General features: G+C 39.1%; 1 protein-coding gene across 1 annotated transcript in view; it reads left to right on the top strand.

Moving 5' to 3' along the window:
- Positions 1 to 16,813, top strand: part of dlgap4a (discs, large (Drosophila) homolog-associated protein 4a) — an 89,924-nt gene that overhangs the window by 19,068 nt on the left and 54,043 nt on the right. The window lies entirely within an intron of this gene.

Genomic DNA, 16,813 nt, shown 5'->3' on the forward strand with positions numbered 1-16,813 from the left:
AAACTTATTATTCGAGCTTTACTTTGAGTTGCATTAACGTAATATTTCATAAATTGGTAGACAGCGCTGCGTTGTGCTGTGTGGTTTACCATGTCCAACTAAATCTAACTTTAAGACATCGCATTTCAGTCGTCATGGTTTCGTAGACCCCCCCCCACTGGCTCCATGTAACGCACGCCGCAGGAGTGAGAGTTTTTCCAGGCTTAACTCGGAGACACTGACACCTACCAGTTTTGTTCTTCCTGTGCTCACAGTACGACATATTGACATGTTGTCTCAGTGTTTTTGATAACGCGTTTGGCCCTGCTAGATAAGAGGCCCATACATCAAGCAGTGACAGGTCTGTCGAGCAGCAGCCTCACCTCATCACTTATATTCTCTCATTTATCCTGTACAGTTGTTTTTGTCTATGCTGCTCCCAACCATTTCTGTTTACTTTATTTTATTTTATTCTCTCTGCTGGGAGTTTTCTATCCTAAATGCTGTGTCCCCATTTGTTTGTTTTCTCCTTTCTTTCTCTCAAGAGTTTTTCCTTGTCTCTGCTCTTGCTACTGTCTGTTCCTTCTTTTAAACGTTCTTGCCATCCTGGCTTTAATTAATGTCATTTTTGGTAAACAACAAGGCGTAATACTCCCCTCTTCTTCATTTTGCTGGCAGCAGCAGCGTTGAAAGAGATGGAAAAAAGTAAACACCTGACGGAAAATGTGTTTAAAAATTAGGGAGGCCTTGGTTTGAAATTAGTTGTGTTAGCAGCATGTCAGTGATTAATTTCTGTTGATATCTTTGATGATCAAATGTTGATTTAAATTGATGCTGCCATTCCTGGACATCCAGCATCCATGATGCTGCTGGACATGGTGGTAAAAGGCACCAATCAATCACGTTAGCTAAATCAAATCATACCTTAGCAACCTGTCAGGCTTCCGAGTTTAGGCTAATGTTAGCAGCTCTGTCCTGCTCTTTAGTGGATTTGGGAAAGTGTAAAATTTCCTAAGATGCATAATGTTTTTCTATCATAGTGTTTAAAAGTGAAAAAAATATTGTTTGAAAATATGAACAAGCAGGTAAGCAAACCAGCCAAACAGGGAACAAAAATAAAAGTCAGAGCATTTAGCTCATTTTTCTTTATGATACTGGCAATACTAGGACTAATTAGCTCTATACTGGAACAAGCAATTGTTCTTGTGTTCCAGTATGTTGCATTCAGCCATCAAGAGTATATTTAAGTTTATTTTTACAGGGTTACTGGGTTTAGTGCGAGTCACCTGGAAACACTGAGAAGAGTTTCAAACAACTCATGGAGATAGCCTTAGCTTAATTAGTTAGCTAGCTATAGCTAATAAAACCTTTCAGAAAGTGGCAATTCCAGCCGTCAAAATTGACAGTCGCCGGCTAGAAATGAGAAGCCAGCTTTTTTATACTCCAATCAAGAACCCATGGTTTAAAAAAAAAAAAACTAAGAATTTTGATTGGCAAATCTGCCACCGTTGTCACTGTCAATTATCTAGTCGCTGATATACTTGCTTTTAATTACATGTGGCTTGTGCATCGTGGCTGCCTTGCATGTTCTGCGTTCCTTGGGAGCGCTGGTTGTGCACGTCCTCAGAAATTAGCACTACGCATCCATGAGATGCCATTCAGCACAGGACCGGAAAGGACAATATCAGAAAGTAAGGTCAGCAGTAGTTTTGGATCACCAGTGGCCAAGAGCTTTGAAGGAAAAGGCTTGTCTGCCTGACATAACATTTACGATTTCACCGCTGCCGTTTCCTCTGCTGTGATCTCAAAATGGACACTATTATAACCTCCTTGAGTATTGCTATGGTTTCTGTTTAAGTTTTGCAAAAGCAGAAGTCTACAAGGAAGATATTCAGTTTTTCAGCCAGGGACGATTAGGCCCCAATCCGCCGCCTACTTGATATACTTTTTAATCCTCCAGATACACACAAAGTATGCAACCGTGACACTGGCATCGCTGCCTTTGTCCATGTGTACACGTTGGTCAAAACCAAGTATATCAGTGGAAAACCTGACAAGCATAGCAGCAACGAAGCAGGGGTGAGGCTTACTGAATGGTCAAGTGTCAGTTGGGTCTCAACACCTTGACTTTATGGTGTTAACTCTTTTTTCTTATAGAATGTAGAGGCCACACCTTATAAAAAGGCACAAGCAAATAGATTCTCCAATACACATCAGCATCAGTTCTGGCCAGCTTTGATTCAAGGGACATCTCGTTTGATTGAGGGCACTTTGTTCTGAGATCAAGGCCTCCCCCCTGGCTCAACATGTAGTCAGGATTTGCATCCAGCATTTCATTCTCAAAGACTTCTCAGGGCAAACTGGCACCCAAAGTGCTGATCCCTGGTTCCCTGAGTAATGTACCCTTGAACGAAAGAAACTGTAACTTTTGCATTATTTATGTGCGTGGTGTTTGGTATGCTAAGAGTGAACATTTTTTTTTTTTTCCCCCCCTTGACATATGGCTGCTCTCATCGCAATGGTACATGATCCCAGCTGACTGAGACCATCAGTGACACAGTCAAGGGAAAAAGGACAACCTTTCTTTTGTTCCCTATTAGTTAAACTTTCAATGAGTGCTGTTTTAATAAAATCTAAGAAGTCGCCTTGTAAAACAATATTATCTAAAAGCTCTGTTTTGAGACTATAGTTCTGTTCAACTAAATTTTACAGTCTAAACTATTTTATATGCTATGTTGTTTCTCCCCCCTTCATTAATGTGCTATCAAAACAGCTTAACGAAGTAACTCCTTTATCTTATCACCACAACAGATAAATCCCTCTTTTTTTTTCACCAGCCACTTATCACTTAATGTATCATCCTCTGGTTCCAGTGAATCTGCTCAACAGCATCACTGCAGGATATACATGGATTTTAAGTTTGCTTCAGAAGTAAATCTGAACCATTACCCTCTAACTAAGTATCCAGCCGGCAAGCTGACTCACAGTATGTTATTTGATGTGATCAACCTTGCTGATGTCAGGGATTATTCCTTGCAGCCAGACTCTGCAGTAATGAATCACAAAACACTTTTTTTTTCCACTGTGTAAGGCTTAAATGTTTATTTAGTTCAAACTGATTCAGAAAAAAAAAAAATTCAATAAACAAAACAAATTAAATAAACAAAACTGAAAGCCAGTAAACACTTGATGAATACTGTAGGCATATATTCGATCAGTAAGATGCAGATGGTTAGTAATCCCTCTCGATAACGAATCTCACTTTAAACTCATGAAAGACCAAGGGTGACCCTGTCTGGTCTTAATGTCAGACAACAATGCAAAATCCTTTTTTTAAAAACGGCTAATCTAATTGGATTCCTCTAGTATCGCTGTTGCTTTAGGTCTGTCCTTAAAAAGAATGGACCTTATCAGTCACCTAATCAATAAGTTGTTGGTCATTTAAGACATTTGAGTCATGCACGGGAAATTGTAGGTTTAACGAATGAAATCTCTTCTCTGAAACATAAATCTAGCAAAACCTCCAATTTAACCCTTTATGTACACCATATACTGTAACACTAATACACCTGTGTTGATATTGTTTGTCCTCTCTGACAAGCCTCACCTGAGTTAAAACCACTTGCTTCAGGCAGTGCACAGTCTCAGAACAGGCTGAAGTCACTTCCAAAGCCTGAGTAGTCAAAAGAGTATAATGGTTAGATAGATATTGTGTAGTAAATGTATAGTATGGCTCTTAATTGTAAATACAGTAAATACATTTTTTCTTTCAAAAACAAAAGAAACATATGGAAAGTGAGTTGCTTTTATCCTTTAGTGGAATAAATGGTTACCAAATATTAACCTCATAAAGTTAATAAAGTGAACTTGTTAGCAAACAGTTGCTTATCTACAAATGCAACAGATACTATATGGAGTAATTCATTTGGAGTCGTTTCTGGCCTTAGTACTGGTCTCCACCAACTCCTGGGGGAAATAGCTCCCTCTTTAATTGCTAAATGCTCCAATGTTCACCAGCTAGTAACTAACTGGTCTGCCTGTGGTTACGTGCTGAACAGGTGGTTTACAGCAGGTTTATCAGCAGGTTTTTTCGCTGAAAGCAGCTGCCTGCTACAGCTATAAACGACACTGATGAGACAGTGGTGAACTCAGTGACACTGACCGTGGCGTGTTTGTGCCAGATGGGCTGGTTTCCAGTGAGCGGCAGTTCTGCAGAGGGAAATGACTTGTTGATGAGAGAGGTCAGAGGAGAATGGCAAGACTGGTTGGAGCTGACTGAGAGGCTACAGTAGTACTCAGATAACCACTCTTATCAACTGTGGTGAGCAGGAAAGCATCTCAGAATTCACAACCTGTTGAACCTTGAGGCAGATGAGCTACAACAGCTGAAGACCACGTTGGGTTCCACTCCTGTCAGCCAAGAACAATAATCTGAGGGCGCAGTGAATCCAGGCTCACCAAAACTGGATGATCTTCAAATGGCTACTTCCAGTACAGCATGTTAATGCACCATGTCACAGAGCAAAAGTTGTCTCAAGCTGGTTTCATGACATGACAATGAGTTCAGTGTACTTCAGAGGCCTCCGCAGTCCAGTAGAACACCTTTGCAATGTGGTAGAACGGGAGATTGGCAGCATGAATGTGCAGGTGACAGATCTGCAGAAATGATGTGATGCAGTCATGTCTACATTGACTAGAGTCTCAAAGGAAATTTTCCCAACACCTTGTTGAATCCATATCATGAAGAACTGAGGCTGTTTTGAGAGCAAAGGAGACCCTTCCCAGTATTAGTATGGTGTTCCTAAAAAAGTGCTCGGTGAGTGTATATCCATGTTGTAGTACATTTAGCTAAAATAAGGGAAAATTCACTTTATTCCAAAGCAGTTTCACTTCAAACAAAATGCAAAAAGAGATTTAATGAGCCGGACCTCTGTAGTGTCATGAAACTACCTAATCAAGGTAAAATCCTAAAACAAATTAATCTGCTTTAACAACAAGTGACATGAATTCACTAATGTTTGAGATTTTCTTTTTATTTGTTTTGAGGAATGTATTTAATGAATCAGTAGATCAATTGTCAATTGATCACCTCATGAGACTGTATTATAATCCCTGTGACAAATTGAGTACTTACAAGATTTGTGATCCTGGTCCGACTGTAAAGAAGATTTGTATATTGATTTATAGTCAGTGTTTACTGCTACTTCTTGCAGCTATAACCCCGCAGTGCAAGCAGCAATCCAGTGAGGGGAGCGAGTGGAAGTGCAGCAACTATGCGTCAATTTAGCGATTAAGATTTCTTTGATGACGTATGTGAGCTCCACCGATGCAGCCTATCGTCGTCCTGACAGTAGCTCTCGGCCTGAAAGACTTGGTGATAAGCTGTGTGTGTGTGTGTGTGTGTGTGTGTGTGTGTGTGTGTGTGTGTGTGTGTGTGTGTGTGTGTGTGTGCGTGTGTGCGTGTGTGTTTTGGTGCAGCTGGCTTGACAGCAGCATCATGGCTGTGTGTGATGGAGTGCTCACAGCAAGCTGACCAGAGTAATGGGAAGAGCATGGTTGCAGCTGATACTCCAGGGCCTGGCTCACCTGAAATGGATACCCACTCGTGCACACACACAGCCACAATCTCGCCCTGATACAATAAACTTAAGGCGTTTTAGAGGACACTCGTATCCCTTCATTTATCAAGCTTTTTTGACCACCTTGCCACTGTGAGTAAGATTTATGTATGATGCTATCTAGGCTTTAATGGCATAAGTCCTTCTTCACTCTTTCAGTGATATTGACTCAGGTTTCATAAATGTTGTTGTGGAAAATTGACCAGTTTAAGAGGACTGCACCCCAAGGAGACAAATTCCCCTCTATTTATCATGTCCGTTGCTGTGAGGAAGCTTGCATGTAGTTCCTGTGGTCATAGACACGGTGCTTCAGACTACAAGCTTGATCTGACTGTCAGATCAATAAGATGTTTGGAGCTGTCTCATGGGTAGCAGACATTTATTCAGAGGGCGTTTGTCTTTAGTAAGAGGACAGATAGTGAGCATGGTTACTGTGGCAGAGTCGTCAAGTGGTGGGAGAGTCCGACCTCTAAGTGGAGTCTCATAGTGACCTGATGGAGCCAGTGTGTGGCCTTCAACTGCTATCTGAAGGCTGCCTTCCCAAGAAAAACGACAGCATCACTCGTTTCATAAAATCCCCCAAAACAACACATTTACAGTCAAGTGACGAAGCCCTGTGGTATCTGTAGGAATTATGTCTCCATCGGGGGAAAAAAAGGAAAAAGTCAGGTGACGTTAATACAGAGCCACAAAGTCAACAGAGGGATCAGATCGAGGTGGATGGAGAGTACAACAAAACATCAGACTGTAAAACGAGAGGCTGCTTTTTCCTGTTTCCTGTTTCCTTCTAACAGTCAACAGTCAAGGTTTTTAACCTTAACTAAGTGACTATTTTTGTAACCACGTCAGGTTCCAGTCCTGTCAGCCTAAAACAGAAATCTGAGGCTGCAGTGGGCACAGGCTCATGAAAACTGGACAGCTGAATACTGGAATAACGTAGCCTGATCTGATGAATCTGGATTTCTGCTGAGGCAGCAGATGGTAGGGTCGGAATTTGGCATCAACAGCATGAATCAGTCAATGAGTCAATGAAGTATTTACATATTGCACCTGTAAATGTAATTGTACACATAAAAATCTTGCATTCTTTTTCCCTATATTAAAATAACAATTGACCAAAATCAACACAGCATTTATGCTAGTAGCAAGTGTTGTTTGTGTAGCAGCAGTCTGATATCACTTATGTCTTTTGTCATCCAAAACCTATTGAAAACAAATGAAAGAGACATATAATCATATTGGGTGACGTATTCCTTTATTGTGATGAATAGGAATTCACTGTTGGCGTTGAATCTCTTCAAGGGAATGGATGTGAATAGTGAAAACATGAAATGATGCCACCCTTATCCTATAAAAGCGTCGATAGACCGGGCACCTTGCTAATGAACAGTTTAGAGAGTTGATGATAAAAGTATCACGTTTGTTTTAATTTGATCTCATTGGATGTTTCTGACAAATGGGCATTTCTGCAAGAAGATGTGCTTGTTCCATTAATACTGTAGGCTGTAGACTACAGGTGATAGCAAAACCATCATTACAATTAGCCATTTTCAGGCAAAAAGAGACTCAGAGGCAGCTTGATTAATAGAAAAGTGACTTGGCAGGGTAGTAAGACCCATCCTTATAATTTCTTCCCCAAATTAATGAGATGCAGCCTAACTAGCTTAAAGACAGATGATGAGCATTTTGCAGCACATTCGGCCTGTCACTTACTACAAGCCCTAATCTGCTATGTGTTGTAGAAATTCTGTCTCACCTCCAGACGTCTGTCTGGATTCATAGTCCATGTACTGACGCATCACATAATGCGAACCATTCGGCCAATGATGTTATTCAACTTTAGTGTGGCTTTCACGTCAGGTGCAAACCTGATGCTGGAATTGTCTCACAGTGAATGTCAGCCTCTTTTCGAAGTGCACTAGAGACCACTTTTCCTCAGCCGCACCTAGATATGACAACGGTTTTCACGCTTCGACAAACCCACTCAATTCTTGGGTCAGAAAAACTTCCTGGCCCAAGTGCGAGACCATCCTAACAAAACATGAAGTACTAAAAAGACCTGAAAGAATTATAGCAACCTTATTGGAGTCAAAGTTGATTCCAGTGATTTTTCATCTACTTCCTCAACATGATTAATTTTAGTCTATAGAGAATCTGCTGCATTGCTGCCCAAAACTTACGGAGATAATAGAAGGAATCAAAAAGCTTAGACAGCAACGGCTGCTATTCATTGTGAATTAGACCTGGCTTTGCAGCCCTGTGCCCCCCCCAGCTGAAACAAAACACATATTTTGTCCATGACCTCTGGAACAACAAGCACCCTTGACACCCCTGTCGTTAGGATGACATTTTTTTGTCTGTGCCTCCTAAAACTGTTACATGTCACTGACAATAAATTTTTGATGTCACAACACCATACTTTAGGCACAAAACAACTTGATTATGTTTAGGGAAAGATCATAGTTTGGTTTAAAATGACTACTTCAATGAAGTTAGAAGACCTTCTTCATTATAGTTACAATAATAAACACTTGATTAAGGTTAGAGAACAATTATGACCATGAAAAAAAAAAAATGTTGACCGTCACTTGGACAGAGGAAATTAATAACCATCCCCTGCCCAATGTTTTGTTGACCCATCCATCCCACCCAACTCCAAGGCTTTGTCACTAAAATGTAAACATGTTGTTTTGAGGCTCTGGCTGAAACAACTGATGCTGTCATTCTTCCAAGGAGGACAACCTGACTAAAATTATTTTCAAATAGAGTAAAAAATGTATATATTTAAAAAAAAAAATCAATTTTTCAGTCACTCTGTTGCAGCATCCCTTTCCATATTTTCTTTACACACAAAGTTTTTAATTTCGTCTTTTCTCTCTCTCTTTGTTTCTTTGCATCAGAGGCTCATAAACAACACATAACCAAAATGACTAATATATATATATATATATATATATATATATATATATATACTATGTCAGAAGTTGACAACGCATTTAAACACCTTTAGAGTGATACTGCTGGTTTCCCTGACAACATTATAGGCAATCGATTTTGCTTAGCTCCTCCATCGAAAAGAGTTGAATTACCATTGCGCCTGCTACACAGTATTTTTTAGTGATTTAACAGACACTCCCTGCATGTGGAAGTTCCTCCCAAGCCAAGCACAAATGGCATGCCTGAAGGGATCATTAAGGCTTGTTTTGCAGGCCGTAAATGTCCTCTAGCATTACACACAGTAGTCAAAACTGGGAAACTTGCTGCATCGTTTGAGAGCACTGCCATTTCATCACCACAGCGTCTTCTTCTCTTACTGATCTATTAATGGTTCATGCTGTTACTCTAGAGGCAATCTTTAGAGCTATTTCTGTTATATTCCTTTGTATTTTTTTTTAATGAACCTAGTCAAAGCGCATGTGCTGAAACTTCTTTTGTTAAAAAATCCCAGCGTTCTTCCATTTCTGCCCATGACCACCCGCAGTGCCTGGCTCATTGGCTTGTGTTGCTGCCTCCTGCTTCCCGTCCACGTTGAACCACAGAAGTTGGTGCCATATATTTCTGTTCATGATGTAACTGATCAGCATGATGCCTGTGCGGTGCCTTGATGTCGCTAAGCTGTTTGCAGCCTGCTGCCATGTCCTCCAGTGTCATGTGCCTTGTCATTGCTCTCCCCCCGTCTCAGATGGTGGCTCATTGAGGATGCTTTCACTAACATCATCCAGCCCTGCTTAAAACGTAGCTGAGATAACGGAGGACACACAGAGCAGATGGTTAAGTAATTGCTTTTTTGTCCCTGTGGTTTTATTGTGCAAGTCTTTATTTATCTTTGTTACAAACTCTTACAGTAATATACGTCATACCGACGATAACCAGTACAATCTAGAAGATATTTTTTTGAGGGAAATGTATTTTACTTTTCTTTTTTTTTGTTTATCCTCTTTTCCCTCAACCCATTATTAACCTTCACTACAGTTACTGATTTCATTTCCCAGAGTGTTCTGATATGAGTTAAGCATGTTATGGAACAGAGAAATAGGCATAGTGTATTGTATTAAAATGAATGAATGAAGAGTTTTGCATTGAAGTACTTTGAATTATTATTACTGAATTTTTATGTGAAGCATCTTTACTTATGCTACATTATATTCCTACCAGTGTGATTGTGAGCATCTGGAATTTCTGTTCATTAGAAGAAGGTCCTTATTATCCGTAATTATCCAGCCTTTTTCCACTGGCGTACAGTATCAGATGGTCACCCTGTTTAATGATCTAACAGGCGCTATAATAATACAAAAAACATCTTTAATATTATTAAATATTATATCCTTGGTGTTTGTTTGGAATTGTGTACTTATTTGGTTCATAGCATAAATGATAGATGACGGTACATTCAATGACACATAGCAAACATGAACTACTAATAGATAATTAGGCATAAACAGATGTAGGCTAAAAAAAAAAAAAGAGGCTCAATTTGTAGCCCACGGCGTAACTCCCAGAATCCATGGCAGCCTTATAGTTTCTTGTGAAAATTTACATCTGTTCATATAAGTGAAGACTTTTAATGTTAAATGTAACATCACCCCAAAGACTATTTAATTACACTGATATTTATGGTCACATTCCATATAGCCTATGTACAGTACATACCTCATATGCCTTTGTATAGGATAGACAAAGAAAACTCTCTTAAATGAAAATTTCAAGTTTGGCTAATCTAACAACGGGGTCCTCAGGTGGGTCCTCGGCTCTGATTGTGCCACATCTCATAGCAACGCCAGCTCTGAAATGTCAGTCAACCGCTGGGGTATCATAGTTAATATTTTATTACTCAAAACGGTAGTACAATTCAAATTTCGATTTCTAGATTATAATGAAGAGACACTAAATGGAGTAATTCCATATTCAAACACACACAGACGTGTGTGCTCGCACCTGCCAAACAAATTCTGTGCACTACTTTACACTCTGTACCTATTTTGCTATTGAGAGAAAGTCTCTGGAGGACGGTGCCTATTAGTGCATGATTGACATTGGTGGAATTTGTTATGCAATCCATAGAGGGACAAGGACATTGTTATTGCTCACTTTCCCTGTCATCTGAGTTTAGCGGCAGCTGTGAGGTTTTTTTTTTTACACTTTTGGTTCAGCTCCCAGGGCCAAATGATTCAGAAATGCTGTCACATGACACAAGATAATGAGTAGACTGCACTACTGCAGCATGACAGCAAGGAGGCCTGCTCAAATACATTGCGGCAAAGTGTGCCTGAGAATCCAAGGACAACGCTATGTCACTTAAAAGGGCTGTATGCTTTGTGTTTCATTGTGTGTGTGAATTTGGGGGTGCTTGTCTATGTTTGGAATAATATATGGAGGGGTATCTTGCAAGAGCACCTTTATGGATATGTATGTGTAAAAAAAGTGCGTTTATATGTGCTCCAAGAAAGTATATTCTGGCCTTCGTACATGCACTTTAATATACTGCCAAGGAGGGCTGTCAGTGCAGCTTCAACTTGAGAGTCAGTGTCCTACATCCACATGAAATCCATGTTGGACGCAAGTTTTGTTTTGTTTGATCCACATACCCTAGACATTACTAGAACTGGAAGAGTATGCAATCGCATGCTAGGATAATTATCTTCCTAACTGAATCCAAAATGAGGACCAGAGCTGCCAGATGTACACCATGTGCTCTTTAAAACGTCTCATTTTGTCTTAAGTGGAGTGCACTGTGTGATGTGTTGTTTTGAAATTCAGAGTTCTTCCCTGACAGCCACAAGGGAGGCGATTGTGGCATCAAAGTCCGTCTCCCGTGTGTTGAGGTTAAGACAATTATAATCTTGCTTTTATAGACTGCTTCATCTGAGATTTTGGTTGTTTAATCTTTCTCTGAAGTATTGTATAAAACTGACACTGTCTAGGATGTGCATTAAATGATTCCTTTGTCAGGCAGGCACCATATGGCAATCCTTGCCTTTTATTAGTATTTCTTGGGCTATTTTTAAACAGCAAATTGAGAGAGGAAGAAATCCAATGAAAGACTAATCCACCAGTTTTGCATTGTGCTCCCATAACATTGTCAGGCTCACAATAGACTTTTTTTTTTTTTTAATTATAAAAATCGATGCAGCAGAGCCTGAGAAATTGTATTCCATCCTCTCTTCTTCCTTTTTAAAATCTGGCACCTGCAATACCCACAAAGCAACTCAAGCAATTCAGGTGTGTTATGCTAGTTAGCAGGTAATGTAGCCTCAAGCCGCTAGCCTGATGCAGAGATGAGGAGCGGGCCACCGATGTCTGGAAAAATCACTTCTTTCTTACTCCACAGTCTCCAAGTTTTATCATTTACAAACCTTTAGTCTCCAGCCCCAAAATCGACTCGAGGCAATTTATCAGATTTCGAACAGCTCCGTCTCGAGCCGCAAAAGGCTTCATAAAACATTTTTCACATATGCATTAGTACTCCACAAAAGTAGACAAGGAGTGAGTCCAGTGATTTAGTATTGTACTCCCATAAATCTTGGGGACTGACAACAGACAGATTGAAAAAGAAAGATCAAAATCAGTGCAGCAGAGTTCGAGATATCCTGACACTTAGTCCCTAAAAAAGGCCAAGCTCCAAACACACTGGTTCCTACACTTCCCATAATGCAACTCAATGGTGTTTTTCAAACCCTATGCTCCCAGTTCGTAACAAATGCTCTATTTTATAAAGTGAAGTGAAACCAGAGCTTCTAGGTTCTGTTCAACAAGAAAGAAAACTTCAAAATCACACTGACGTTTGTAACTAATAACAAAAAAAATTCAAGCTTGAAAAAGAGCCTTTCTCAACTGTATAATAACAAACAATACATTTTATATGTCTAGATAAGGACGGGAGTGTTTTGAAAAATGAACATTGTTGTTCATACAATATTTCAGTTTTTTAGCTGCCTTTCACAAACACCATTTCCCATGAGCCCTAGATCTTTGCAGGCTGAACAGCTTGACAAAAGAAACAAGTCCATAAGCGAGTCGAACGGTTGCAGACCATTTAATAAGACAATTTCAAGATATGCTGATGTCCATGGAAAATGCAGACCCTGAATCAGTTATGCATTTATTTTATGATTTCCCCACATCAGGTAGGCTTTGGAGAGAGAAACAGGAATCTATTTTTAATAAAACTGGACATTCTGTTGAAATTGTGTCAAAAGACTGAATGAATGTAACATTATCTCTTTGTGTTACATTGTAAACCTCATTAATGAGTAAATTTCATATACACAGAGCAACATTTTCTGCCCTTAATATAAATGGTTTTTTTAATTTAACTTATACTGTATATAGACTCCTTATACAGAACCCAAATCATTTTGATCTTAAATACAAATAATATAATTAATGTAATGCGTATTATAAAAATGAACCAACAATTCGTGAAATAATAATTGAAGAAATTCTTAAAACTCATTGAATTATTATTGAATGTTATTTATTTATATTTATTGTAATAATAACATAGTTTTATTGTGTATCTCTGTTCATTTCAGTACAGAAATACCATTATGCAGAAGTATTTTTTTATTTCATAATGTCAAATTTCGTGAGTGTTGTAGTCACCGCCCTCTCAGCGTTCAGCCAGTCACCTGCCCTCTGATTCTGAAACCAGGAAGCTCAACAACTGCTACCAAATTTAGCCAGTTAGCTGCTGTTAAACACCAATGTCATTAAGAAATGTGACATCATGAAATAAAAAGTTACATGACATAAAAGTGTTGGGAGAAATGCCATTATAAAATTTGAAAATTTTACATTTGAAAATTGAACTGAAAATTCCTACCATGAAATAAAAGTGAAAACTTATGTTATGAAATAACGTGTCATAATAATAAGTTGAGTTTTAATTGAGTTAAATATGTCACCGGATAAGTGATAACTTTTGCCTGTTGGTGGCACTGGATGAAAAGTCAGGGGATCACCAAGTCTTACTAATTTATTATCTAATTTTTTTACTTATTTCTCAAATTATTTCATACTATTGATTGATTTAAATGCCTAAAATTACTATTTACTTCATAAGTACTTCTTTATATATTTAAAATTGAATTCATTTTCCTTTTACTTATTCTTTATTTGATTCATATTTTAGCATTATTGTTAAATATTAGTTCATATTTATTTTTAATATTATTTTAGTATTACAGAGACACAGAAGACAATGCTGAGTTCTCTCTGCTACTAGTAAATTGACTCTGATGTGAACGATTGGTAGAGTGCCCCTTTGACTTTTTTCTTTGTCACACAGGATGTATTTTCCTCTTCTATTTGCAATGTTTTTTAAGATTTATGAGGTTGTTGTTATCTGATTTGATGCGGCTAAATTTAGGAAGTATTATGCAACACAGTGTTAATCTTTAAAATGCCAGACAATTTTCAGACATCACATTAACTGCCTAAATGTGCAAACAACAAAAATAACTGCCATTATAATATGGACAGTAAATTTCTATATACTGAGAGTACAGCACTGGCTCCGCGGTAGAAGGCCACTTGTCATGTTTTTGTTTTTTTGTATATTTTTTCTGTATTTGCTAACGCTCCACCGAACCTTCAGACACAATATTGGCCCATGTTCTCATAAATGTACTATACATGTCTGTGTTCAGCATCTTAGTCTTTTTCAGCGCAGAAAGAGCAGGGGAGAGATCAGTCTGGCCACTCATGCGTATTCAGGCAGAAGGAACAACAGCCGGCTGCATTCTGTAGTGACTAGAGCGACTTCTATCTTCCTCTCCCCATTTAGAAAGACCATGCAGAATTAACCTGCCTGCTCCAGAGTCGAGCAAATCTTCTGTTCTCTGTTCCCGTGAAAGCACCGGCACTCGCATACAGTATATAAACACACAGTGTACACACACATTTATGGTACTTACACAGCACGAATACAAAACACAAGTACGCATGCACACAGCAAGCACACACTGCATTAGTCCCCATCATGAATATGGATAGTAATGAGCTTTTCCCCTGTATCTGGGTTCATGCTTATGAGAAGGGATTGTCCCTTATGGTGGCGGTGGCACTGTCACCGAATGAAGATATGCGGTTCATATAATATTGAATATCACCCTGGGTGGGATCCATAATTCATTATCTAAGTGAAGACGTGACTCTCATGAAGTGGATGAGATTTAAAGGCTCAGTGGGAGGGGTTGATAGAACAACGGCCCACACCAGGTGCCCTCATTCAGACGGCGGCCGAGATCACTCCCTCTGTCTCTCTCATATCCCTTTGAGAGGTGAAGTTCAAGGCTTGTCATTCCAGGAGGTTATCTCGGTCTTCTAAAGAGCTGCCACAGCCCCTGCCATTCAGTGCTTATGCTAATGAGGACGAGGAAGCACTTAAAAGCTTTTAATTTGCGCTGTTTGACACCGTGCCATAGGTGATTTGTCTAATATATATTCAGTAGAGTAGTAAGCCAAAGAGACATGCGGTGTCATAGTTTGCTTTTATTTGCGGTCAATAAAGGCAGTGAATAATAGAAATGTGGCTTTTCATGTTTTTAACATTACTTGTAATGCTAGTATGTCTCCTGAATAGAAGACAATGTGACTGTATTCCTCCACATTATGTAACAAGACGAAGAGTCCACAGCCATGCTCAAGGCTGTGTGGGCTGCACTCAGGCACAGTGGTGCTCTGAGCTAAATGCTAACATCAGCATGATAACGTGCTCACAGGGACAATATTAACATACTGATGTTTATCGGGTATAATCTTCATGCCACCTTAGTTTTGCATGTAAGGATGCTGACATTTGTTAATTAGCACTTAACACACAGTACAGCTAATGGGGATGACTGTAGTTTTGCAGGTATTTGGTCATAAACAAACATATTGGACAAATTAAAATTCTGACCTGATGAAAATTCAGGGGATCACCAAAATTGTTACAACTCATCCTGAGGGGGACATAAATGTCTGTACCAGATTTAATGGAAATCCATCCAATATTTGTTAAGACACATAGCTAAAAAAACACAAATATCAACCTCATGGTGGCAATAAAATACATAACCTGGTAACCATGAATTTCTGTCCAAATTTTGGGCCAATCCACCCAGTAAATGTTAATTATTTCACTGGATGAGTGATCAGTTTTGCCTGTTGGTGGCACTGGCTGAAAAGTCAGGAGATCACCAAAGTCAGTAGAGTTTATCCTTTGGGGACCATGAATGTCTTTTAATTTCACGACAATCCATCCAATAGTATTTTAGATATTTCAGTCTGGAAAAAAAAAAGAAATAAAAAAAACGTAATTTAAACACTATCTAAACTCACTACTATCCAACACTTGAATGCCTGGCACATCAGAACTCCAAAAACTAATATCACACATATATCACCATATACATCATTACTAACTTAGCACATGAATGATTTGATTTGCAATTAGATGCCGGTTTGAATTATGTTATTGATTAAAATATTGATCAAGCACTGTAACAAGTAATTGTCATTCACTGTACACGCACTTTACTGTTTGTGCAGATGGCACTTGCAAAACTGAATTCATCCATGTAGCTATACTATAGACTTTTATAGGACTATATTTCATTGAGTATAATTTAACACTTTACCAAGTTAAATGGAGTAATCTATCAGACTTTAGCTGTAACTCAAGAGATTTTCTCCGGCCCTGTAGTCGCAGGGCAGCTACATCCAGTTTACCATTATGAATAATTTAAATGATACACAAGGCCACTTTTAATTTAGAAATTCAGAGCAACTATGTTTACTGCCTCATCCCTTTCACAGTCAGCACTTTTTTGTTTTGTTTTGTTTTTTTCCATTTTGTGTTGTGCTCTCAGTGAGGGGAGGGTGAGACGAAGACAATGAAATGAAAGAGGAGAAGAACATGAGGAAGCATTTATGCAGCGGCGGCGGCGGCGGCGGCAGCAGCAGCAAAGATAAAGACCGTGCCTGTGTGTGCGATTGAAGTCACGCTCGCTGCAGCTCTCAGGTAGATTGTTATGAGATGCGTTGTATTTTGGCATGCTGATGAGAGAATCAGCTGGGGTTAAAGCCTGAACGTCTGTTGTCTGATGTCACAGTCATCTAATGAAACAAATGGGAAAACAACCTGGGTGTTAGCATTCATACTGCTCACGCAATCCCCAGCATCACTACAGCATATTATTGTCGTTTCACTGTTGGACCCCATAATTGATAGT

Source organism: Xiphias gladius, chromosome 18, assembly GCF_016859285.1.
Source record: "Xiphias gladius isolate SHS-SW01 ecotype Sanya breed wild chromosome 18, ASM1685928v1, whole genome shotgun sequence".
Taxonomy (NCBI): domain Eukaryota; kingdom Metazoa; phylum Chordata; class Actinopteri; order Istiophoriformes; family Xiphiidae; genus Xiphias; species Xiphias gladius.